Genomic DNA, 23,992 nt, shown 5'->3' on the forward strand with positions numbered 1-23,992 from the left:
GAAGAAGTTCGGGTATGCTTGGAGGACTGTCCCGCAGCTGCAGCCAGTGGAAGCTAGGGTGGCGAAAGGCGCGAAGAATAACAAGGAGGCGAAAAATGAAGTCGCCGGAGGAGCATGCAATGCAGCTAACGGTAAATCATGCAAGAAGCTGGTACTACAGAAGATTGAAAAGCAGAAGAATTTCCAGGGGCGAGCTGGCCAGCAACGCAAAAAAAAGCCGAGAGCGCCAGCGTGACTCAACTGATCCACAGGATATAGCAAAACGGAAATACGAAGAAGAGTGGCGATGGCAGTACCATCTTGCAGAACAGGATGCGGAAACAGATGAATGGCCAGAAACAACTCGAAGAAGAGCCCGAAATCAGAGGCGACAGATTTAAGTCGCCGGAGGAACACGCCGTTGAGAGTCGTGTGCAAATCGCTTCACAAACCACCGCATAGAAGGAACGGCGCCTAAAGCATCTTTGTAGTGGGGCATATCTATTGGTTCTCCTCATATGGCTATTTCCTCAATTTGTTCCGCTAGGCATAATTTCGAAGTGCCTTCAGATCACTGGTGTGTTTCATTTCAGCTTTTTCCTTTATTTGGAGTGCATAAAACTTCCTCAGCCTACTTTCTCAATTCTAACGAAGAAGCACACAATACTTTCTCTACGCTTGCAGAACAACTACATGGCACGAAAAGCGTTTTTTCATCTGGTGCAACATTGGCGCCGTGTGCACGTTGTTATGTGTTCCAAGTGGAGATCGCAGAGGCACGCCCGTACCTAGTTTAGGCATATTTGAAGCAACTCTTGTTTAAAGGGACGCCTTCGTTGCTGTCCTGGGAGGCATTCAAAATTATAGCAACTCACCCCATGCCTGCACATCTCTATGCAAAAGGTGTCCTTGCTCGCACTCTCAAGTGACATTAAAAGTGTTTTTGGCAGTGCTTCACCTAACAAATGAGGCTTCCTCTTCATCACTTCGGGGCAGCACGACATCGAGCCTTAGGAAGCGCGGGCCAAATTCTGGCCGTGCATGATTGCGAAGAAGATAGGCGAAGGATGCTCTGAAATGCTGGCTCTTTTTTAACGCTTGACGCTGGCTATATTTGTCCATGATATTTTTGTTTCGCGCGCCACTGTGGAAGAGAGAACTGCATAATATCACGCGTCCAGAACGACGTTAGTTGAAAAAAGTAGTCTTGGCTGCTGTTTGTTGATTCAATGCACTGGTCAATAATATTTACGTCTATATACTTGCAGCATTCGGGCTGGAGGATGCGACCCTCAGTGGTTGAGATGACTATAGGTAACTTCACAAAGAAATTCCCTGAGGTGAGTGGGGCAGTTTTCATGTTGTCGCGTTAACTGGACTTGTTTTTACCGTCCTTAACATTGCTGGTCCGGACCACCTGCGGCCCGTGCGGGCTTTTATAAGACTTTACAAGGTGTGAAAACGGATACTGTCGGCCCCACAAGCAGCCCCCACTCTGTTTTCAAAAGTATTGTTTCCACCTGCGTTTGTCGCGGATTCGTAGCACTTCTGTTATCCAGAGTATGGTCTCGTAGCTGCTACTGGACATTGTGAAAGTACCCGCTGTAACGGCATCCCCGACTTCTTGGAGGATATTATGTCTTATGTGACAAAGATATCTCAACATGTAATATAGCCACAGAATTAAGGACCATTTTTTCTTGGGAAGTAGCTCGGGGCAATAGAGCAACAATAGCGCGCATTGCAAAAAATTTTGCATGTCTGAAACTCTTAGTAGGGCTAACAATAGCTGAGTTATATTTGAAAGCCAAAAAAATGCTGCTCAGTATGAAGCTATAGCGCTAAAGCGCCCTTTAGACGGCTTGGTGTCCTCTTTCATATGACTGAAAAGACACGGACACTGCTTTTTATTGCATTTAATTTTTAATTCATTTACTGCAAGACACACAAGACCTCCCTTTAGCCAAGTGGAACTAACGTTCCTCACGACACAAGTGGCTGCGGTTTCAAGTCCCGGTTGGACTATATTTTTTTTTCAATCGTTGGGTGCACTTGATTACTGGCGAGAGGTTATGTGGTTGTGACGTCGTGACCGGCTGGACCAATCCAGAGTTTCTCGGCACGCCAACGTTAAATACGACTCCTGGTTCTCCACTGAACGAAATCGCTAGCGGTATGGCGTTAATCGCACCCTATGCTAGCAAGCAGTACGAAAGTCGAACTCTTGAATATGAGGCCATACGTGTGCGCAGTATTTTCTCCCGGAGAGAGAGAGAGAGAGAGAGAAACAACTTTATTGCCATAGATTGGCGGGATTTAGGGCAGGTGGGCTTGGTGTGGCCCCCAGGTGGGGGCGACTTCCTGGGCCCACGAAATGAGTGCCAGTTGGATGCTCTTGTCTGGCCTTTTGAGGAGTTCGTTCCATCCATCTTCGGAGGGAGCTGGCAGTAAGGTTCGAGGGGGCGGATTTCCCGCGCAACCCCAGAGGATGTGAGCCTGGGTGGCGATTTCTCCCTGGTAACAATTTTGGCAGACGGGGTCGTATTCCCCGTCTGTGATGAGTGAAAGTCTAGAATGGCTAATTCTCCCGGAGACATAACTGCTACTGCTGTTGCTGATAGGAAGAAGGGAAAGGAAAGTGCACGGGCCTGCCTACTGACTCAAGCCGAGCCACGCTCGCAGTCGCGTGCTGAAAGTAGGAGAGTTAAAGGATAGGAGAGCAAAGATATATAAAAGACGCGCGCTATCATGCCCCGGGCCGATCGCGGAGGCTGTGCAATACCGGGCTGACCAGTGCCAGAGTGCTTCAAGCCAAGCACTCCGCCATATTCCAAAATTAAGTTTAATATCTTCGGTCCAAGGACCCGCAGCAGATATTAAATCAGGTGTCAGATCGGAGACATAACGTGAGTAATACAAATACCGCGATTTCTGCATCTCATACAACACAATTAATCTCCACAAATCATACAAAAAGCCACACTACACACTTTACATCAAGGCACAACAGTCAATGTCTTCAGTTTCAAGGTAAGCAATGCGAAGTGCTAGCAGCGCACTGTTGCAGCACCCCCCCCCCCCCCCTTCGAGCTTTTTCTTCTAAATTTCACAGCCGCTAGGAAATTGAAAATGGGATTTTGGGGAAAGTAAACGGCGCAGTATCTGTCTCACACAGCGACGCACACCTGAACCGCGTCATAAGGGAAGGGATAAAGGCTGGAGTGAAAGATTAAAGGAATAAAGAGGTGCCGTAGTAGAGGGCTCCTCCGGAATAATTTCGACCACCTGGGGGATCTTTAACGTGCACTGTCATCGCACAGCACACGGGCGCCTTAGCGTTTTTCCTCCATAAAAACGCAACCGCCGCGATCGGGTTCGAACCCGGGATCTCCGGATCAGTAGCCGAGCGCCTAACCACTGAGCCATTGCGGCGGGAAGAACAATGAAAATTGGTTTTGACTAAACGAAATCACGCAGTAAATGTCTCATATCGCACAGTTCAAAGGCCTCTAAGAGTTCGTCTTCATCTAAATGCGACCAACGCTGCCGGAATGAAAAATGAAAATTGGGATGAAAAAAAAAACCCGCAGCGTTGGCTCAGTGGATAGCGCATTGGGCTACTGATCCGGACTTCACGGGGTTCGAACCCGACCGCGGCGGCTGCGTTTCGATGGAGAAGTCGCCCATGTGCTGTGCGATGTCAGTGCACGTTAAAGATCCCCAGGTGGTCTAAATTATTCCGGAGCCCTCCACTACAGCACATCTTCCTTCTTTTCTTCTTTCACTCACTCCTGTATTCCTTACCTTATGGCGTGGTTCAGGTGTCCAAAGATATAGGAGACAGATAGTGCGCCATTTCCTTTCTTCCAAAACCAATTATTTATTTATTTGATGAAAGGAAATCACGCAGTAACTGTCTCACATATCTCGGTGGCCACCGGAACAGAGCTGTAAGGGAAGGGATAGTGAAGGGAGTGAAAAAAGAAAGAAGTGCCGTAGTGTTGGCTTCCGGAATAGTTTTGACCCCATGGAGATCTCTAACGTGCACTGTGAAAACATATCGCACAGTTCAAAGGCCTCCAACATTTCGCCTTCATCTAAATGCGGCCGCCGCTGCCGGAAAGAAAAAGGTAAATTGGTTTTGAGGAAATGAATTCACGCAGTAACTGTCTCAGATATCTAGGTGGGCACCAGAACTGAGCCGTAAGGTAAGGGATAACGGAGGGAGGGATAAAAGAAAGGGGTGCCGTAGTGCAGGTCTCCGGAATAGTTTCGACCCCATTGAGATTTGACCCCATTGAGATCTCTAACATTCGCTCCTGTCGCACAGTTCAAGTGCCTCTCACAATTCGCCTTCATCTAAATGCGGCCACTGCTGCCGGGATAATAATAATAATAATAATAATAATAATAATAATAATAATAATAATAATAATAATAATAATAATAATAATAATATTAATAATAATAATAATAATAATAATAATAATAATAATATTAATAATAATTGGTTTTGGGGGAAAGGAAATGGCGCAGTATCTGTCTCATATATCGTTGGACACCTGAACCGTGCCGTAAGGGAAGGGTAAAGGAGGGAGTGAAAGGAGAAAGGAAGAGAGAGATGCCGTAGTGGAGGGCTCCGGAATAATTTCGACCACCTGGGGATCTTTAAAGTCCCAACTCGATGCACACATCCTAGGCGTACGGCGGAGCGCCTACGCGCCCAGCGACGCGCCGTGCCAAGCGTCGAAAAAAGTCATACACCTCCATGCTCCCTGTGCTGGGGCGTTCTCCCTCTCGAGCCGACCGAAGGAATTTCAAGCGTGAAGTAAGGGGATTTGGGGGCGCTGAAAGGACAACTTAAACCGCAAGAAACGTTCCAGGAACCTGGGATAGGTTCAAGCCATTAGAAAAGAGTCCCCGAGAGCCCCCGCCTTCCTCCTATTGTTGTAAACCGGACCCCGCTTCCGACGCGCGCGCAAGCGCGCGCGCTCAGGCGCGGATGTCTGACATGGACAGATATCTGCCCCTGCTCGCGCCTGCGCGCGCGTCGCGCTTTGCGCATGCGCAGACAGGATCCAGCGTACGCCCGTGCGCGTAGCCGCTCCGCTGGTACGCGTAGGATGTGTCCATCGAGTTGGGGCTTAACGTGCACTGACATCGCACAGCACACGGGCGCCTTAGCCTTTTTCCTCCATAAAAACGCATCCGCCGTGGTCGGGAGGAAAATGAAAACTGGTTTTGACGAAAGGAAATCATGGAGTAACTTTCTCACATATCTCGGCGGCCACACGAACCGCGCCTTAATTGAAGAGTAATGGAGGGAGTGAAAAAAGAAAGAGGTGGGGTAGTGTGTCTCCCAAATAGTTTTGACCGCATGGAGATCTCTAAAGGCGGAACCGCATGGCGCATTTTCCGCGAGCGAAAAACGCGACGCGCGGTGGACGCCCGCGTTGCCGTCAACGCGCGAGCACCCGCACGTAAAAAGTGGAGCGGCGCCTTCGCGGCGCGTTTTCCGGGTTGCCAGACAACGTAACTCCCAACGACATGAATTGTCCCTGCTACCGCATATGTAATATGCCCTTAAACTTACACAACACTGCAATATAAATAATCTAAGTGTAATTACACAACGACATTTTTTTTCCGAAGTATATTTATCAAGCTTAATTTCAAGCAGGAGATTGTGTGCGAAACTGCGACTATGTACTTTCTGCATGCCAAGAGGCCGCTGCTTGTTTACAACTCGACATAGAAAATGGAGTGTCGGGCGCTTACTACAGAGCAGAAGAGGCGGTCGCGTATATCCCACAGGACGCGACGCCTCTCCACTTCCGTGATAAGGGCCTCGTTGAAGACTGCTTTCTCCATTTTCGATGAACACGATGCGCGCACGAAACAGTAGCACGTGTTTTTCACGTGCGCGCCGGTTCTGCAGAGCGGGAAAAAAATGCGCCGAAGAGGTTCCGTCGAGATGCGCAGAGAGTAGGGCCATCTAGTGGCAAAACCAAAAACCAAAAGGCCACGTGACCAAGTACCACGTGACTTACTTGAAATCTGATTGGCGGACGCGCCTCGGACGCGCCGCGCGAGGCGTTTTTTTCTCCTCCGAGTAGGAGCACGCGGCGGCGCGATTTCGTGACGGATCATACTGGGCACGCGTCAAAATGACGCGCGCGTCCCACCATCCGCGCGTCAATCGCGCCTGAAATCGCGCCATGCGGTTCCGCCTTAACGTGCACTCATATCGCACAGCTCAAAGGCCTCTAACATTTCGCGTTCATCTAATTGCGGCCGCCGCTGGCGTAATGACAAATGAAAACAGGGTTTTGAGGAAAGGAAATCACGCAGTAACTGTCTCACATATCCCGGTGGACACCTGAACTGCATTGTAAGGGAAAGAATAGTAATAGTATTAATAATTTGTTTTTGGGGAAAGGAAATGGCGCAGTATCAGTCGTATATATCGGTGGGCACCTGAAACGCGCCGTAAGGGACGGATAAAGGAGGGAGTGAAAGAAGAAAGGGGTGCCGTAGTGGAGGATTCCGGAATAATTTCGACCACCTGGAAATATTTACCGAGCACTGACATCGCACAGAACACAGGCGCCTTATTGTTTTTCCTCTGTAAAAACGCAGCGGCCGCGGTCGGGTTCAAACAAGGGATAAAGCAGAGAAAGAAAAAATGAGAGGTGCTGTAGCATAGGCAGTAGACATAGTGTTGTGCGCGTGTGCTTTTATCCTCTAATTATGAACATAACACGCATTCAACGTCTACTTACATTATTTTATAAATGTCCTACCTCTCACCGTAACCTTTATATCTCTCCCCTCACCTCTTTCATTTCATTTATTGATTCTGCCTGCTATCCGTTATTTCCGCTGCCCCAGCTTAGGTGCTTCGGTATCTATGCCAGATGCCGGGGGTAGCAAAAATATTATCCTTCACTTTTTAACGCGAAATTTTTACTACGCCAGACAGCGAGCCACTTCGGCTCGTCGCGCACTTCAGCCGTATATCGTAAGCGGTATGCTGTATGCCGTGTTCCGTGTGCCTTGGCCGACGAGCAAACTTGAACCGCCGTTGCATGATACCTGATTTAATATATGCATGGGTCCTTGGACTTAAGATATTAAACTTATTTTTCGAATATGGTGGTGTGCTTGGCTTGAAGCACTCAGGCACTGGTCGGCGCGGTATTGCGCTGCCTCCGGGATCGGCCCGGGACATAGCGCGGCGCGTCTTTTCTTTCACTCTGCTCTCCTATCCTTTACCCCTCCTACTTTCAGCACGCTGCAGCGAGCGTGGCTCGGCTTGATCCCGTAGGCAGGCCCGTGGTCTTTCCATTTCCTTCTTCCTCTCAGAAACATCAGTCAGTCAGCCTAGCAACACCGCAGCCGCGCTCCAACAGAAGGCGCCGCCGTCGACGCATGTGATCCGTTGAGGCATAGGAAGAGCAGGTGTCCCCTCGCGATATATATATATATATATATATATATATATATATATATATATATATATATATATATATATATATATATATATATATATATATATATATATATATATGCGCTTCGCCTCAGTGTTTTGTAGTCGTTATGGAGAGCGCGAAAGAGAGACAACAAAGACAGAACGAAGCGAGGAAATGACAGCGCGCTAGAGAGACGCCGGAAGAACACGCCGCATGACTCGAGAAGCGTCGTAACGAATATGCCGTCAGAAGAATTCGTGCCATGTCCCGGAATGACTCTTCAACTGCGGAAGAGACCGGTTTGAGTTGTCGAGAGCGTCGAAAGACGCTGCATAGACGAAGCGCCGACGAAACGAAGCTTTCGCAATTCAACTAGGTTTTAACCACAACTAAACACAAGGCAATTTTTAACATTTGTAATAAACCACTTACTACCACTACTAGTATAGGACTCCGGAATAATTTTGACCACATGGAGATCTTTAACGTGCAATGACTTCGCACAGCCGGTATGCAGTCCACGTCTTTGAAGTCTCCAGCAAAGCATGAACCACCGCGGCGGCGTTAATTTTACAAACTTGGAAAGCACTGCAAGCTATTATGTTGAACTTGATCATTAGTGTGAAAACAGTTTTCCAATGGGTAAACCCTGAGCAAGATCTTGAGATGTTTGTGGAACTGCGGTGCTTCTGGTCTCTGCCGCGTGAAATAAATAAGTAAATATTGCCGCGCCTGGGATTCGAGCCCACTACGGCGTGAGCAGCCCCACTAAGCATAGCGTGAGTGCACTAGGCTACCGCTGCAACCTATCACTTCTCGTTTTAAACTACAACACACTCTCGCGCTGTACATTGCACATCATCCTCATCATCAGCTTCATCTGCGGCGAGAACATATATTTGCTCTACCTCGATCACAGCTTGAGTCTTAATATCGTCGCCAGGCATGCCGACGGTCCAGAAACGCAAACCCATGTGCCAATCAGGCTAAACGCATTTTTTCGCTCGTGCTATTCGGTTTAACTACGTTAAAACCCTACCATTTACGGTATTAAAGACAGCACGATAAGCCAGCATTAGGATGTCACCACTAAAGTTATAAGACAAGGGAACATTCACGCAATTCTGCTTTCGCACATTTATATAGAATATATATGCAAAATTTCTCTGGTATTTTTTTCCAGTTTCCTCTACTAGAGGTGCTTAACAAAGATTTCAGAGCAGTTGGTGTGAAACTGTGTGAAGAGGAGACCGTGGAGATCTTCAACATAGAATTACTCGAGAAGACAGTCGAATTTCTTCGAAACGCAAAACCGTAAGTAATCAAGAAGCTCAGCAGCTGTCGTCGTTTGTTGGTTGAAGAGAAGGTTAATTGGTTACAGAACCGGAAGATACTTGACATTAAGCATGTTACCATATCATACTGTTATGAAGACGAAGAAGAGGGCAGTGGCGCGGGACGGAGTGCTCGCGCTAGGCCCTTGAGCCATTAAATCATATCTTCATTCTGTCATCATGTCGTGCCTTCCTTGGCTTGCCACCACGTAACATTTGGTGTGAGGTGCTGGGTACTCATCGTCATCCTAGTCCCCGGAGCATCGCCGCCTTCTGCTCGCCTTCGTCGTTGGCCGACGGGACCTGGGCTCCGCCGCCCGGCTCAACCCCAGCTCGAAATGACCAGAACCGACCAGCCGCTTTCCCCCGCCCCGTCCCCAGCCCCGAACACAAGACACGACGACCAGGAACTGACGTACGATGACCCGACTATGACCCGAACCAAGACGGCACCCCCGCCCAGGCTGTGCGGCGATCCCTCAACCCTTGACCTTCAGCAGTGGGTGACCGACCGCTGGACCTGAAGCTCCGGGGGCAACCGTCCACCAGATCATCTGCTTCATCTTTGTGGCAAGCCTTTCATCTTCTTCTATCCTTCCTGATCATCCTCATCGTCACCTCATCACTCGTAACTCAAGCAATCGATCGGGACGATCGCTCGGAGGACCGGGGTCATGTTATGAAGACGAAGAAGAGGGCAGTGGCGTGGGACGGAGTGCTCGCGCTAGGCCCTTCAGCCATTAAATCATATCTTCATTCTGTCATCATGTCGTGCCTTCCTTGGCTTGCCACCACGTAACAATATTTTACGTTTGTGAAGTTTTTTACGCGATTTTCAGCGCAGAAATTACAAAATTCCCGAATAAATTTCACTCGATGCTCCGCCTGGCGAAACGCGCGGAGCGCGGAGGAAGTCGGGAGAGCCAAGTGGAAGCGACCGGAAACGACGTCATCGTTGCCTTGCGATGAGCCCGGGCCGTTTCCTCCCTGTGTTTTTGCTGCGACCAGCCGACCAGCGCCGCTGAGAAGACATCGCCCGCGCGTTTTCTTTGGTATGTGTATTCGAGCGTACTTGATATGTTTGCTTACAACAAGTGGCCGAGGCTGGGGAAACAGCTTGGCGTTCAGCATGCCGTTTTTCTGCGCGGCGTACGGCTGCAGGAACAGAAGTGGCCGTGACGATGTTGCATTCCACTACTTCCCTAAAGACAAGGCGCTTGGTAAACGGTGGATTGCAGCTGTCAAAAGGAAGAACTTCATGCCCTCAAGGAACAGTATGATTTGCTCAGATCACTTTCTTGACACGGATTACCACCGGAACCTGTCACTGACACGGGCGATGGGAACCAGAGTGAAATCTGCTCGGCTCAAGCCTGGCGTCGTTCTTTCGGTGTTCGCGCACAGATGCGCGTCGCCGCCACCAAGAGCAGCTTTCGCCAAAAGAAGGAGGCTAGAGGTAAGAACTCAAACGCGCAGCGTTGATTTTTTCTGAGCACTTCGAACGCAACCTCTATGCCTGCAACTGGACACATGCAACGCTGCATCCGCACCGAACCAACCGTGAGCACGAACGCCGACCACTAACAGTAGAACGCTAGTAGTAGACGCTGGTAGCAGCGTTCCCGGGTAGCGTGTATTTATAGTCTTTGTGTTTTGTGTTGGTTTTGTTAGCTAGTTTTGTGTGGTAGTTTATGTGTGTGTCACGTAGTGTGTATTAAATATGCGTCTGTGTGGGTACACCAGTCGCCTAGTCCATTCTTTCGGTCCGCGCGTTCTCCGAAGGGATCCGTGACAATGACCCACTCCAAGCTTTTCAACAATGCGTAATATATTATTTCGCTTTCGCTTGTTCATTTACACCCGTGTACGCTTACAAAAAGAAATAGGCACCACTCAGTGTTCCCACGTGAAAAAAAGTTGCCACCTCACTTTGGCTACCAGTCCAGTCCGAACTGTAATTTTCCAGTGTTTGTCGTTTCTGAGTGGAAGCTGGGGACTTGAACATATACGGAGAAGCGCAATGATCTTTCGTAAAGGACAGAAACTCTGTAATCACGAATATCTGCAGATAAATAAACTGTACAGCTGCTAAAAGCCGCCGCTTCTCTTAACACGTGAAACGACAACAGCCGAGATGGCAACGATGATTTCATTAAGCTTTCGACCAATCACGAGCGGATACTGCCCGTTTTAAACAGCCCGCGGCGATCGTTGGTTACTTCTTGAAAAGAAATGTACTTTTCATCGTTTTCGGCCGATTTAATTGCCGTAATCAGATTGACAGGGCAGAAATCTGTGGAATACCGCTCGAAACTCATTTTTTTTTAAAACCACTTCACCTTCCCTTTAATTATTGCGTTATAAACAATATAATTAGCGTTAAAAAGACCGGGTTCATGATTGTTGGAAGAGTAAGGAAAAACTGTCCGAATGATCTTCGCGCTAAGCTGGTAAATATATTTCAGTGTAATCGGAAAACACTGAAGTTTACGTTTTAAAACCTGGAAAACGTGATGTGGAAAATAATGTGTCCGTTTGGCAGCCGTGCACTCTAAATGTTCTCTTTTAATGAGTAAAGGAAGGAAAGAGGGATCAAACGTTATTACGCCATATGAGTGGAGGGTAGACGGGATTTACAAATACTCCAAGCTTCCTTAAATTCTCATTGCTTATGCGCTGCCGTACATTCTACAATATGTGCATGGTTATAGCGTAGCATGATCCGCGATCCGCTACCGTAATCCCCTTTCTTCGGGCACCACTACGTACGCACCTATTGGCCCCGACGTGGCAGGCGCGCTCGCAGCTGAAATGCATGTGTCGCCATCTCGCGCCCTCAGTGGGATCTACGCACGCGCAATGGCGCTTCGCGCAGGCGGATTACCCCCTCCCTCCTCCCATACCGCCCCCCCCCCCCGGCTCTACATGAGCAGTTATGCCCGTAGAGGGAGGCAGAAAATAGAGCCACTCCCCACCTACATTTAAGCGACACTAATGAGGCGGATCACGGTAACGGATCACCGAGTGTGCAACGCTATCTCTCTAATCACTGAGGCATGCGGTGCGACCAGCGTTTCGGAGCAATGGCCCTTATGAGCTAAGAACGCCGACCGTGGGGTTGAGCGCGTATGATTCCGTATTTAAAGCTGTTATGGGGAACGAGCTGCAATCATCATTTCGACCGATCGGATGTTTTTTGTGGTAGATGCTTCCTCATCGGAATCCCGTAACTCCCGTAACATTCGTAGCTTAATACATTTGCTTATTTAAGAACGTTCGTTGCACCCCGAATCCTCGAATGGTTAGTAACGCTTCACGTCATTGATAGCCCGTCAATAAGAGCTCAGAAAGTCGTCTAGCGACGCTTATGTGCCAATGTGCACTGGCAACGAATGTAAGAAGTTGGCAGTGGCTTAACCTGGCTGACCTTGGAAATCAGCAAAAGGCAAGGACGGTGGTGGTGGTGAAAACTTTATTAGACACAGGGTAGTTTAGGGCATGCAGGTCCTTGGGCCCCCGCACGGCAACACTGCACTCAAACGTTCATGTCCCGGAGGCTCATGACGCTGGCAGCCCGGCCTGTGGCGATGGCTTGCTTGGCCGGGTCCTCGGAGCGCGGTAGGGTCTCCCAAGCCTCACAAGTGCCAAAGTGCTCCAGGCCCCACGGTGGAAGATCCACCGGGAAGAGAAAAAGGATATGATCGACAGTGGCTTTGGGGTTGTGGCAGAGGGTACAGGAGGGTTTTTTGTGGACTTGGGGATAGCGCGAGCGTATAAAAGGGGAGGGTAACGTGCGTGTTTGGAGCCGCCTCCAAAATGTCCGGTGGTAATTGTGGAGGAATGGGGTGGGCGGTATAGGCGACGTTCGGCTTTGCAGGCCTGCGTGAGTTCACTGAATTAATTCATGCGTCCCCGTGAGAACCCTAGATCGGAGGCCGCCGGTGCCCGGTTGAGAGAACCTCTGGCTGAAGCGTTGGCAGCCTCGTTTCTGGGATTCGCGGAGTGGGCAGACACTCATGTGAGCTCCTTGTGGCAGGGCGGCTTTGCGGCGATGGAGTTAAGTATGCGAAATGCAGAGACGTGAGCTCTCCCGCGAGCAATATTTAGTATGGCAGTTTTAGAGTCCGTAAGTAAATACCGGGCCTCAGTGCGCGTGATGGCTAGGGCAATGGCGGCCTCTTCAGTCTCCTCCGTAGTAGCAGTGGGGGATATGTAAAAGGTGGCATTGTAGAGAGGGGTTCGTGATGGCTACAACCGCGTCCTCGCCTGTGCATGCGGCATCCGCCCACACGGCATCCGGGTCCGTGCCATAGTGTTTGTGGAGCGCCCATGCGCGAGCTCTGCGTTGGGGTTTGTGGAGTTTGTGCATGGTGAGAGTGTTTTTCCTGTTGTTCTGGATGTGGAGGCCCAGTACCCGGAGAGTATGTACCTCCGGTTTATGCCGGTTTTCCAGTGTGTCGGTTATGGAGGCTGTGGGGCAGTTTCGGGTTGTCGGACAGAGTATGAGGAGCTCCGACTTCTCCGGAGATCATGAAAGTCCTATACGCCGCGCATGTGTTTTGGTGGGAGTAGCTGCCAACTGCCGAGTATTCTCTATGTTTCCATCACTGCCATGGGTGGTTCATCAGCATAGAGAGTATGCCGAAGGTGAGCGATGGTTTGTACTTTGCGGGAAAGGGGGATGAGAGTGACATTGAAGAGAAAAGGGGAGAGAACAGATCCCTGAGGGGTGCCAACCCCACTTAGGGTGTATAGACTGAATCTGTGGGGACCGAAGTGAACTTCGGCCGTGCAGTTAGCAAGGAATGCCTGAATATAGGTGTACATACGTTCACCTTTTTTCAAGGGGAGAGCGCCGCCATGATCGCTTGATGGTCTAGGCGATCAAAGGGCTTGGAGAGATCCAAGGCGAGGACAGTTTTTGTGTGGGCCGGTATGGGGGGTTCGAAAATATTTTGTGGGAGCTAAATCACGGCGTCCTGCGCAGACAGGTGGGGACGGAAGCCCACCATGCTGTGTGGGTAGAGGTCTTGCTCTGCCATGTGTTCGGTGAGTCGGGCGAGTGCGACTTGCCCCAAAAGCTTGCCCAGGCATGGAGTTAGGGAGATGAGGCGAATATTTGCAGGTGTAAGGGGTTTGTGGGGCTTGGGTATGAATAAGATTTTGTCGTGACGCCAGGATTGCGGAAGGGTGCCCTCCAGCCAGCATGTGTTGAAGTACCCCATGAGGTGGGCAATCGACTGATCATCCAAACTGCGGAGCGTGCTATTAGAAATACGGTCAACTCCTGGAGTGGAGTTAGAGCGGAGAGTGAGGAGGGCCGCTCTGACTTCTTCCGTAATCTCCACGTCGAGATTGGCATTCGGGGTGCCTACATAGGGGGCAGGGGGTTTGAGGTACCGGGAGTTGTATGTGTGTTCCTAAGTATGTGGATGAGTGCGTCGGGAGAAAGGTCGGTCCTGTGTACAAGGCGTGTGACGTAGTGTTGTGTGGCAGTTTTGGATTGCGTGTGCTAAATTAAGTGACGGAGAAGTTGCCAACTCCATTCGGAGGACAGATTGCCAGCCATACTATCGCAAATCTGTCCCCAGTTGGATCGGTAGAGCTCCTCAGAGTGCTCAGTAATTTTTGTTTGCAGTGTGGCTAGCCGCTTTTTAAGGGTCCGATTGTGCTTTTGCCCTTTCCAGCGCTCTAGAATGCTATAGTGGGCCTCACATAGGTTGGCCAGGCGAGTGTTTAGGGTAGGAGTATTTGGTGTGGGGTTAAGGGTTCGAGTGTGTGCGGAGACATCGTTCATCAGTGATGCCACCCACTGGTCGATGTCTGTAATGGGAGCGTCAGAAGGGCCGCCCGTGCGGCGCGGACCGCATCCCAGTTGGTGAGTGTGTGTGTTAGGTAAACGGTCGTTCTTTGTTTATACGGTACTGTAACGGAGATGATGTAATGATCATTCCCTAATGTGTGATGTGTTGTGTTCCACGTAATACCCGCATGGTTGCGGCTCAGTGTAAAGTCCGGGCTGGTGTCCGCGCTTACGCTGTTGCCAATTCTCGTGGGAGTGTCAAAGTTGTGTATTGTGAGGCGGAGCTCTTGCACCATGGGCTGAGTCACCTTCCTCATCACGTGGTGGTGCGGTAGCCCCAGTCAGTATGTTGACTGTGGAAGTCCCCTCCGATTTTCAGTGGATGCTTGCCTGCAATCCTATGGAGATCTCGCAGTAGTGCTTCCAGTGAAGCCATCGGATGAGACGGTGGGTGGTATATATTTGCAATAAAGATAGATGGTGTGGAGTGTGCATCTCGTATGATTTCTGTGGACATGAAGGGCATATCGGAGGGGATCTGATGCTTTTTGTGTCTAATGGAGAGATGAATGAGTGTGGAAGCCCTGGGTGTATTCATTGCGTCCGGGTGAGCGGATGTGTAGCTGCGAAGTGTGGTAGGGGCATGTGTGTCCTGGAGGAGGAGGATGTGTGGTGGGGGAAGTGTGAAGTGGGAACTGTGGGAAGTGGACATTTGAAGCTGTTCTCCATCCATTTCTCGTCGTCTGGATTGATTGCAATCTGCTTCAAAGCTTCGGAACACCAGTAAGTTGCACGTCTCCATCAAAAATTAGCACTGGCTTAACTCGGACCCGCCGCGGTGGCTCAGTGGTTAGGGCACTCGGCTACTGATCCGTAGTTCCCGGTTTCGAACCCGACCGCGGTGGCTGCGTTTTTATGGAGGCAAAACGCTAAGCTGCCTGTGCTCTGTGCTATGTCAGTGCACGTTAAAGATTCCCTGGTGGTCGAAATTTTTCCAGAGCCCTCTGCTACGGCACCTCATTCTTCCTTTCTTCTTTCACTCCCTCTTTATCTCTTCCCTTACGGCGCTGTTCAGGTTTCCAACAATTTGAGACAGATACTGCGCCATTTCCTTTCCCCAAGAACCAATTATTAAGGCCTATGTTTTAGCTGCCCCATTGCGCGGAAAGGCTTCTGTGTGAACACTTGATGGTGTCCGTAAAAGATTTATTCCTCGTGCAGCCTGACAGCTGGAGGTTCAATTAATGACCGGTCGCGCGACGTTGTTCGGGGCAACCAGGATCCGTGGCAGCACCTGCCACCACAAAGCAGTGGCGCATTGCTTAACCACTGTACCACTGCGCCAGGAGTGGTATGATGACTCCCAGGAATCTGTGAATGCTAAGAAAGGCCAATTCTCCATATATGGGCACTGACTCGTTAGCTCATTTAATGAACATTGATTACCGTATGTACCATGTGATCGGCTCTATTTGGGTGGGTGGTCTTTAACTACACTTAGTCTTGGTTTCTGGTAGCTGTTTACATCCATCGAGATATATGAAGGTGTGTTCCGGCCACCGGCTAGCGTCGGAGGCCAGTGTTCGATCTCTGGCCGTGATCTCTTGTTCGGGTGTCATTCGGCTGGCGGGCGCCTCAACATGGTGAGCCAACCAACTACGAAGGCTTTTGCCTTCGATATCGTTGCACCTGAGGGGGCTAGTCCGAAGGATGTCGTCGATGCGACAGCCTCAGTAGTTGGATTGGAAGAAGTTCACTGTGTCCATCACTTCGGTGGTCGCAATTACCGAGTAACCGTGAAGAGTGAAGCCGCCATGGCTGCAATCGCTGGTGCGTCCTGCCTCATCATCTACAACGAACGCGTCGCTATCTTTCCCCTGAGCCCGCAGGTGACTCAGGTGACTGTTCTTTTTCTGCCCGCCTGAGTACCCAGTGACTCTCTTGTCAAGGCTCTTTCCCCTTATGGCAAGATGCTGCACACAAGTCGCGGAACCATGGGGTCGCGTCCCACTGTCGCCACCGGGACGCGGTACGCCCGAATTGAAATGAAGCCCGAGTCGCCCGGGCCTAACTACATCAAGGTCGCTGGCCACCGCATGACATGCGATTGCAAAGGCATGCAGCATGTTTGTCGGCCTTGTGGGTCTACTGCACACTTCAGAGAACAGTGCACGGCTCCGTTTTGCGCCTGTTGCGGGGTCTTTGGGCACCAAGGCCAAGGTTGCGTGCTGCCGTGTCGACGTTGTGGTGATCCACACGCTACCGTGGCATGCGCGATCAAGCCCTCGTACTCTGAGGCTGCGGCCCGGCCTGAACCTCCGCTGGCCGCACAGGCAGCCGATGCAGCCATCAAGGAGCACTGCGTTTCGGACACCGACGCTGTTAAGGGTGGTTCCACTGCGTCTCAGATTGTCTCTGTGGAAGAACTGGTGCCTGCTGCTCAGGCGTCCAGTGATGCACCTAGCAAGCCGACAGTAAATGTGCCTGCTCTGTCAGCCTCAGTCTCTCCAAGTGTACCTGCCGCTATGGAGCCCGTTGCGCCCCTGCAAGTCTCCGATGCTAGGGCAAGCCGCTCTCGGAGCCCGCGCGGTAGCCCGCAGCCAGCGTTTCGGCTTTGAGCAACAACGCCAACATGTCTGAGACCGATGGTGACGAGAGCAGCTTGTTCTCCTCGTCTTCATCAGTCAACTTCGTCATTGACGAGACTGTCAACGTGCCTGGGCAGGAGCCGAGGCCGTCGTCGGAATCTCATTCGTCATCCAAGTTTAGTGTCGGCACAAATATTTCGCCAGGGCAGGAACCATGGCCATCTCCTGACGCGGAACCTGTGCAGTCGCCGTCATCTTCTACATCGAGGATTAGCGCCAGCACTTCTAGTACCCTGTCTTCGGATGTTGAGATGGTCGCTTTGTGTACGAGCTTAAAGCGTCCGCATGCGTCGACTACGGACTCGGACATTTCTGCTGGTGGGCCAAGGAGGCCTTGTGCCTCCTCTGGTCCAACCCTACGAAAAAAGTGAGGAGGTTTGGCACCGGTCGCGGCGCGCATTGTATTGCCTAGACATCACAGCTCCTAGTTTTATTTTTGATTTCCAAAATGACTGCTCAACAGCATCACTCTTAACGTGCAGGGGTTCCGAAGTGTTATGAAGCAGGCCGAGGTGGTCGCTATCGCTCGTTCATCGGGCTGCGGTATCCTCTGCCTGCAAGAAACCAATTTTTTTCGTCTCAGTGATTTGTTGGAATTTAAACGTAGGTTTGGCATCGATGCTTTCTTTTCTTGCGCCAGCACAAGTTCTAGCGCCGTGGGCGTTCTTGTTTTGAACCGCATCCTCCTGCGAGACCATCATGTTACCTAAAGTGCGCTTGGACGCGTGCTGGCGTTCGACTGCACGTTTAACGCGCTTCGCCTGAGAATTCTTTGCGTCTATACACCTACACATTCTAATTTGGTAAACTCATTCTTTAAAGATCTAGATGTGTATTTTCTTGGAGGACGTAACGTTGTGATGGGCGATTTCAACTGATGCTGATGCGCAGTGCCCTAGTAGCGGCAGGCCAGGCTGGAATGTGCGCGAGTTGTGCCGCCTAGTAAACCAGTTTAGGCTCACAGACGCTTATGAGCTCCTGTATGGCGGCGTCTTTGTGTGGACTTGGCGTCGCGGATTATCATCTCATCGAGCAGGTTAGACAGGGCGTATGTACCGCGGGCCTTTCGAGGACAGTGTGTGCTGCTAGCGTAATGACGCTACCATCCTCGCCGGTATACATATCAGACCATCGCCTCTTATGTCACTCGGGGTTGCGGCGTCTGCAGTCTCCTCACAGACCATGGCGTTTGGATGTGCGCATCCTTCATGACGCCAACACGAGAGAACGACTAACGCGGGCCTTGCGTTTTTCGGTTTGGAGCCGTGCCTGATGACTGGGAGCGTCTGAAGGAGCAGAGGCGTCACCATTGCGCCGCTTCTGGTCTCGCGTCTCAGCTTAGGTGCGTGTCGTGACGGCGAAGCTGCGTATACCTCAGCGTACACAGTTGCCATCGTCGGTTATGTGCGCATGGAAAGAGGAGCTTTCGGAGCGTCTACAGCATCTTTTACGATCATCATCTTTGACAGCGGCGGCATGCCGTTGTCAACGCAGTTCAACTACTCATCCTGAGGTGCTTCGGTTTGCACGCCAGGAGCTGGTGTGCTCTGGCCCAGCCAGTTTGCAGGAATTTCAGTGCGTTTTTCGTCCATTTGCGGGATATTGCTCAGTCGCTCCTTCCGGTTGATCGCGATGACGTTTTTGCTAACCATATTTTGCAGGCTTGCCGCAGGTTGCCGCTGAACTTCATGATGGCCTTATGGCTACGCCAACACCAGGTGAAATCAAGAAGGCGTTAGATACCATGAAACGAGGCTCAGCGCCTGGGCGAGATGGTCTTCCTATGAAGTTCTATTTACAATTCTGGCATATTGTAGGCCCCATTTTCTCGCAAGTGTTAAAACTTCGTTTCGCTCGGCATGTCTCTTCTGATTCTCTTAAAAGAGGTCGCATTGTCCTAATTCCTAAAACGTCTCCTTTCTCGACATGCCCGGAAGATTGGCGCCCTATCACACTTACTAAATTCAGATTATAAAGTATTAGCAAAATTACTCATTCGCCGTCTATGGTCTTTTCTCCCTTCCCTCATTTCCTGCACCAGGTATGATCCATCCCGAGTCGTGAAATACATAGTATATCTTCCGTAAGCGAGATATCTTAGAGTATACTATATGGCGGCTCACACAGAGTCTTGTTGTTTCCCTCGATCAAGAGAAGACGTTCGGGTTTTTAGAGCTGAGTGTATTTACGGTACACTAGATGCTATCGGTTTCCCACCTTCTTTCGTGCTTCTTATTAAAGACATGTGTTAATTGGTTTGGGGGAAAAGGAAATGGCGCCGTATCTGTCTCATATATCGTTGGACACCTGAACCACGCCGTAAGGGAAGGGATAAAGGAGGGAGTGAAAACAGAAAGGAAGAAAGAGGTGTCGTAGTGGAGGGATCCGGAATGATTTCGACCACCTGGGGATCTTTAACGTGCACTGATGTCACACAGCACACGCGCGCCTTAGCGTTATTCCTCCGTAAAAACGCAGCCGCCGCGGTCTGGTTCGAAACCGGGAACTCCGGATCAGTAGCCGAGCGCCCTAACCACTGAGCCACCGCGGCGGGTTTAAAGAGATGTACAGAGACATTCGAAGCACTCTGCTCCTCTGTGGCTGGGAAAGTACGGCATTTGATGTCGGCCGCGACGTCCGTCAAGGTTGTCCGCTCTCCCCTTTTTTGTTTGTCTTAGGAATAGAGCCTTTCCTCCTGGCAGTCAATCACCACTCTCTGATTAGAGGTCTGGCGTTGCCAGGCAGTGGGGCAGTACGTGTCACTGCTTATGCAGTTGACATCACACTCTACTTAGCTGATGAACGCAGCCTGCTTGAAGCTTTAAACGTTTTTCGTGAGTACGCCTCCTGGTTGAGGACTGCTCTTAATTATTCGAAGAGTCGTTACTTTTTGGTTGGGTCTCCTCAGAGACGTATTACATGTGCGATACCTTTGAAGTGGTGTGCGCAGATGGGCATTTTAGGCGTGACCTACGACTGTGCTGGAATATGGGATGGTATGTGGTCTTCGGGCGTAGAGGGCATTACAGCTCGTGTGCGGAGGGCCCAGACATTTGACCTGCCTCTGCTTGAGAGGCGCAACCTGGTTCAGTCGCCTGTGCTGTGTGCCTTCTGGTACCTTTGCCACATTGTTAAACCAGCCCTGCGCGTCATAAGGCGGGTGCAGGCTACAGTTTTTTTTCTATTTATTGGTCAGGCTTCCGGAACCGGTTCGTGCTGTTCTCGGACAACCATGGGAGAGAGGCGGTTTTGGCTATCTAACTTTGTACATCACGTCTTCGTTGTTAGCTTTGAAGTGCATTTTGCGTATCTTCCTGGAGGACGCGCCTTCGGCGCAAACCCTAGCGCGGTACTTTTTGGCCCTTTGCGCTTTTTGAATCCCTCCGCCCCTGTTAATCTTGGACCTCATTAAGAGCAGCCTACCGCTTTCTGCGCTACGTCATTGGCCTTTTTCATACATGTAAGCGTAGAAGCAATTGATGTCAACATCGTTGCAGACCGTGTGGTGGACATTATGGGCTCGCTGTTGTTGCCCGTTATGCCGGCGGCTCGTCGCTCACCGATGCGCCTCGTTCAATGGGCGCATAGCGTCGACGCCTCTCCCAGACCATCTACGCGACTTTGTTTGGAACTTGGTTGGGCAGGGCTGCCCACCTGTGATCGGCTAGAGTGGTGGGGTGTTTTACGTTTCAGTACTTGTCCGAATTGCCCGCTTCCGGAATCTAATCGCCACACTGCAGTCACCTGCCTGGTAGCGCGCGTCCTTTGGCGCGCAGTTCATGCGGGTTTCCGTGGGCAGGGTATTTCGAGCTTTGTGTCCCGCGGCCACTTCACCAGCGACCGTTTTGCTCGCCTGTTAATTGTTGCGGGTCTTCTTAGTTTGTGGCACAATCGATGCACCCCGGTCGCTGGTGGCTTTCGACGCCACTCTGTGTGGCCAATACATGGCCGTTTTCGAAGGGAGCTGATCAGTTTCTTGTCAGAGGAACTCTTTTTCTTGGGAGAGGGAGAGTTCCTCCGGCAGTGGTCGTGGCCATTCATTTCTCTCAACAACGACCGTCTTGTTCTGGTTTTTAGACCAAACTGGCGTTAAGGTCTTTTTTGTCATCTCAGATTATTGCTGTTTCACTCTTCTGTGAATAGGCATGTCATTGTCTTAAATCGCTCACAAGCAACTCCTGTTAGTTGCTCAAAGCTGCTTATGGTACCTCTTTAATTGGCTCGCCTTACATGCTTAGTGTCCTGTCGGCTTCTGAATGTCAATGTATCTGGTAACCTTGGCATGTGTACATACGTAAATAATTTTTTTTCTGATCACATATAGGCATATGCTGTGAGAAGTGACTCATTGCACGCAAATGCACTGCAATATCAGATGTGCGACAATTTCATAGTGCTTCAGTTTTAATAATTCTCTAAATATTTTTTCCTTGATTTCCGCCACAGAGCATCAGGTTTTGTTTCATTATATTTGCTATGAAGATTGTACACTTACCATGTCAACAAGCTTGGGTTTTTGATGTTTTTCTTGTATAAGTTTCGCTGTCAAGCTCCACCGGTCGTTTCTATGCAGGGGGCGAGGACAAGTCAAGCTGCGTTTGCAGCTTTCAGCCTCGTCTCACCCCGTCACTGATGGAAAATATCGCCCTTTGTAAACTTATCTGTGTAGCTATCACGTTATGCCCTTAAGGCGGAGAGCGGTTAGAGGCAGGGCGGCGACTGCCTTCAAGAAGTTAGCACGCAGATCAGATGGGGTGCGGTGGCGCCGGGGAGGCGGCTGCGTAGAGCCATGCAGAGGTGGAATATTCAGCACCATGGCATCGGGCTACATCACGTAGCAGCTCGCGGCGACTGTGTTCACAAACTGAGCTGGCTTACACCTTCTCATATGTGGGCAGTCTTAAGTGTCTCGGCCGAATTTTTTTATCAAGTAATGGCAAGATTTTAAAACACTTTTCACGAGGACAGTTAAATACCCATATTTGTTGCAATGAGTTCCAAAGAGCTGCCTCTAACTTTTGCGTGTAACCTCTGAATACAAGTAATAATTTATGCTCAAATGAGGATTGTAAAGACAAGCGTGTAGTAAGGTCAGTCACTCTAAGGGATGTGTGAGCAATAAACAAAAATTACTTCGTGCAAATAGGAAGAGTTTACATAGCAGACAAAGTAAACATCGGCACGCCTTGCCTGTCAGCTTTGAAGATGTCGACATTGTCTCGCATTGGACAATTACGATATCGAAGTAATTAAGGCTCAGGGTAGATTTATCAGCTCCCATATAAATGAAAATTCATTAAAAAAATACAACTGCCCTCCGTTTTCTCCCGCTGAAGGCTGCAAGACAAAACACGCGAAAAAAAATCCAAAAAAAGCTTTTATAGCTGCTACATAAGCGATACGTGGCGATGCTCCAAAATGAGATTAGGCGAACACAAATATGCTGACCAAGAAGTAAGCAATAAAGGTTCATCTGGCTAAGTATGGTTGAAAATTCTCCTCTGCACGTTGTGCAGCTTTAATAAGGGCAATGAAAGCAATAGGACGAACGTGGGTGACATGAGAGACAGACAGCTGTTCACGATGGCATCAGAAGAAAAGCGCGCCAGCACCTTGTCAGTATCCCTCATAACAAAAAGCTTCTATTCATAAAAGAGAATATTTGATTTGGAAGACCATGTCTTTTGTGCTCATGTTTTCTATGGCAGCATGTGAAAAATCTTGCACATGCAGTAATGTTCCAGTTTGTTGTCATGCTTTTGTACCGTTCCACCCACCTCCTCGTGTTGGTCTATCGACCGTCTTGCTAAGAGTCACGTAGACTAATGAATAAAATCATTTTTTCATTCTTCCTCTTCGTTGTTTCGTTCGTGGCAGGTTTAAAAGCTTCATTATTCTTCTTGAGTATTCAGTCAGCCTAGTAGCTCATTATGAAGCAATACCACGTACGCTTCATCCTAAGCGTTTGCATAGTTAGCCCTTACGAACCGCTAGGGCCAGCGTACCATTCTTTCTGCCCTTCCTGCAGCAAGCGGATCGCTCAACATCGTTTGCAAACCCTATTCGCTTTTTTCCGTCCCACTGACTTTGCAGAGTGAACCAAGTGTATGTCATATAAAATATTTGTCGTTTTTAGCCAAATACTTTTACTTCAAAAATGTGCAAAAGTACACATAGAATATATGGCTTGGTACTAAAGAATAATTAGTTTTGTAAGCGTTTACCGAAGTTATGATAACTGCATCCACTTAACCTCCTAGATTAAATTTTTTATGCATATGTTTTCTTCATTTCCAGATGGGATCTATACAATTATCTAGGTCTCCTTCAGGCACTTTCTTTGGTTGAGTACGCATCTACGAGCTTTCCGAAACAAACGCTGGCTCCCAAACTTCCGAGGCCTCAAGAGTGCGTTGGTTTAGTATTTAGTGCGATGAAGGAAGTCATCAGCCACCTATACGCCAAACAGCATGTTCCATTAGAAGCTAAACATGAGGTAAGATGATAGACTCCAAGATTTTACTTGTCGCTGCTTGCGTATGTGAAAACTACTTCATGCTACGTTGTGGCTAACTTCCGCGCTAGAGGCTGGGCAGTTTACTTCGAAGCATACTACGACATATTCACTGCAACTGCACTGTTAAGCCAGCCCGCAAGTTCACTTTTTAGCGCTATATTTCACCTCCCAAAGGCCTTCAACGGATTCGAAAGATAGCCGTTTATCACACGCGTGTTCAGTATTTCGAGCATATCTCC

General features: G+C 49.7%; 1 long non-coding RNA gene across 1 annotated transcript; it reads left to right on the forward strand.

Moving 5' to 3' along the window:
* The first annotated feature begins 1,263 nt into the window (after window positions 1–1,263).
* On the forward strand, window positions 1,264–23,706 carry LOC144110310 (uncharacterized). The gene is made up of 3 exons (XR_013309799.1): window positions 1,264–1,319; window positions 8,635–8,765; window positions 23,534–23,706. It is a non-coding gene; the product is annotated as an uncharacterized LOC144110310 (long non-coding RNA).
* Window positions 23,707–23,992: the final 286 nt, after the last annotated feature.

The sequence above is a fragment of the Amblyomma americanum genome, chromosome 11 (assembly GCF_052857255.1).
Source record: "Amblyomma americanum isolate KBUSLIRL-KWMA chromosome 11, ASM5285725v1, whole genome shotgun sequence".
NCBI classification, from domain to species: domain Eukaryota; kingdom Metazoa; phylum Arthropoda; class Arachnida; order Ixodida; family Ixodidae; genus Amblyomma; species Amblyomma americanum.